Source organism: Pinus tabuliformis, chromosome 1_1 (genome assembly GCF_031772625.1).
Source record: "Pinus tabuliformis cultivar Carrire ecotype Pingquan chromosome 1_1, CPIR1, whole genome shotgun sequence".
In the NCBI taxonomy this organism is placed as follows: Eukaryota; Viridiplantae; Streptophyta; class Pinopsida; order Pinales; family Pinaceae; genus Pinus; species Pinus tabuliformis.
This window is the reverse complement of record NC_142297.1, coordinates 868,091,675-868,094,711: the sequence shown is the minus strand read 5'-3', so window position 1 is coordinate 868,094,711 and position 3,037 is coordinate 868,091,675. Positions and strand designations below refer to the sequence as shown.

Genomic DNA, 3,037 nt, shown 5'->3' with positions numbered 1-3,037 from the left:
GTGGAGACCTTCAATTTTACAGTAGCTTCAGGCGTCAAGAAGTCAAAGCTTCTGAAAGCATTCGATTCTAGTTTTGAAAAGAAAAAAGAAATATGAAAACTTCTGTACTGTCATAGGAATCTTCAGCAGCAGAGCAAAAACTTTGTTGAAGACAGGTCTCTAGGATAAGGTATTGAATCTTTAAAGGAGGAATAGTCTACCTGAAATGGAAACCTAAAGCTACCAGTCAAGGACAGAACCATGGCCAGTAAAGATTCTTGATTTCTTCATCATATATGGCATCAGTTCTGCTGTGTGTGGCTCTATCCTATGTATGACTTCTCTGCTTATACAACTCAACATCTTCTATAGTCTCTTTTCTGTCCTGCATTATGTATAATATCATTACAGTTCAATAGCCATGATGATAAGATGTAACGATTGATGATCTTGTTCACAATCGAAGTTGTGAACAGGAAAGATGTGAATTTTGATAGCTTATCTTTTGAAAGGTCATTTACTATAAAGAAGCTACAGGGATCTGCCAGTAAAAGAATTTGCAACATCTTTTGGCTTTGATAAAAGGTGCAGCTCATGCAAAGATTTTATTCTTGAAGAAGAACTGTGATTTATGTTCATATATGCTTAGAAAATACTCCATCAAAGCTTGCAACATACCTGGTAGCCACGCCCACACACAATACTTCCTCACAGTTTAGTTACATGTTCACTTAACCATTGTGTCTCGCATGAAGTCATATTCAAAGCGCTTCAATTGAAGTTGTAGTACAGGAGGAAAATCAATGAAAAGAACACCCTTCTTTGCATCCTGTAGAGCATATTGCTCAGCATGATATTTATTATCCCCTTCAAGGCGTTCCACTTCAACATATTTATCAAATGAAGCATAGACATCTCGACAACCTTTGACATCAAGCTGCAGATCATAAAATGACTCTTTCCTTGTTGACTTGTAATCTACATTTATGCATTCAATATAATTCATATGATGGCCCTCAAACAGTTGCTGTATTGTGCCCTCAACAACTGTCCCCTTCATTTTGTCTTCTAACTTCTCAGATAACACTCTGTTCAACTCCTGAACATCATGTTGCATAAAAGAATCATATGTGTCCCACCCAAAAGATTTCGTTAACTCCTTTGTCGCAACACTGGTGTCACTATACTGGAGCTTATAAAACAAACTCTGTAAAGCCAATGGAATGCTGCTAGATGGCATGTCATTTTCAGTTGTGGGCATATGATACACGGCCTTTCTGAAGTAAGGAATGTGATATAATGTCTGAAGAAGTGAGTTCATGTAGCATGTTGCTCCTTGATTCTTGAGCCCAACATAACCTGTTTCTTTCTTTGAGTCATAGGACCAATAATCAATTACTCTACGAACAACAACGTCCACTTCTATTATGAGAGTATCATTCACCAGATAACCTTTTGAATGATCATACACATCTCCAAGCGGCATAAACGATGTGAAACCCCAGTCACTCTCTCGGGCATTGAACTGATGTTGTGTAGCTTTCCGGATGGAATACTTAGGGCTAATCTGATTAACAACCGCCAAGCTAAACTGCGCATATCTGCTCCAACCATAAGGCAATGTAGCAGAATCCGCCACATCCAAGTACATCGATAAGTGATCCACATTGTTTCCCTTCGGAAATATTAGCACCCGCCATTTGTAACCTCCCACGGTGAAAACTTCTGAGTAATGCTTCTTCACATTTAACCTCGAAAAATTATCGACAGCCCAGGTAAATCGAGAGGAAGGAGGATCGTCCGGAGGTTGATTCTCCGCGGTACTAACCGTCTCTCCTTGCCCTTCCATGGGCTGAGCCCCGTCATTGAACTCGGGATGCGGGACCAGCATTTCGTCCTCTTCCTGATCTAAAGGAGGAGGGGCCATCATTGTCATTGCGTTTGAGGGTATATCTGTTGATGCAAATCGCCCTCTGCGGATGTCAACCACCTCCAATATCAAAACCACTTACCTTCAAATCCTTTCTGGATACTGGTAACTGATTTGCTTCATATTAGAGTGTTAACTAAAGATACTGGTAACTGATTTGCTTCCAAACTTTACTGTGAACATGGGTTAAAGCAAAATAGGACTGACATAAGTACAAAATTGGGATCGAAGTCGAAAGCTCTAATGCGTTCAGTTTTATACTTAAACACGTACAATCTCTATTTCTTTGATCAAACTTGCAGGTATATATATGTATATATATAGCCTCAGAACTGTGATATTTTGCCACAAGTTCTCGTCTTTTATGGCATTATACAGGACTGCAAAATATACCTTAAATAAGGTGACTGTAATTTGATGACCGCTCTAGAGTGACTGTAATTTGACTTCAACAGAAGAGCTACTCTATATTTGCTATGTGAAACCATAAAATCGATTATCCACTGATGTATATGATGCTTCAGATCTCATAGGTGGTTCAGAATTCAGATCTCTTAAATGCTGGAAAACTTTCTTAGATGATGAGACCCTTCGTTAACTTTGTCAATGCCCTAGAGTTTGGTCGCACATAAATGTGCACAAAATTCTGAGCTTGGGATTGAGGTAGCTCAGAGGCTTTGATTCTCTTCAAGGGTAAACACAGACCTCATCTATTGTGTCCAGAACTGCGCTCTCCTTACCAGGATATTCGATCATCTTTGGGCTCTAGAACTGGCCCCTCGGTTTTCTAAAATAGGGTTTTATATGATCTTTATCTTGATCCACAAGACTGCAGCCTAATCACTGTTTGCAAAAGTCCCCAGAACTGCAAGCTTCTTCATCTAAGAGCTCGGTCCAGATATATATATATATTTTTTATAATATTATTTATTCTGTCAAGAATTTTACAGGCGCATTTAAGTTGAAGCAAAACACTAGCTCTGTCATATCCCTAGGCACTAAGCCATTGGACAGCTGTTGAAACATTTTGACATTCTAATTTTTTGGATTTTCAACTATTTAATAAGAAATTTGATTACGGAATAGCTATTTAGTGGGCTTTGGGTCCAGATTTTGAACCAAAGCTCT

General features: G+C 38.9%; 1 pseudogene; it reads right to left on the bottom strand.

The window, feature by feature from the left end:
- Positions 1–706: 706 nt before the first annotated feature.
- LOC149217040 (ubiquitin C-terminal hydrolase 13 pseudogene) lies at positions 707–2,004 on the bottom strand (annotated as a pseudogene).
- Between the last annotated feature and the right edge of the window lie 1,033 nt (positions 2,005–3,037).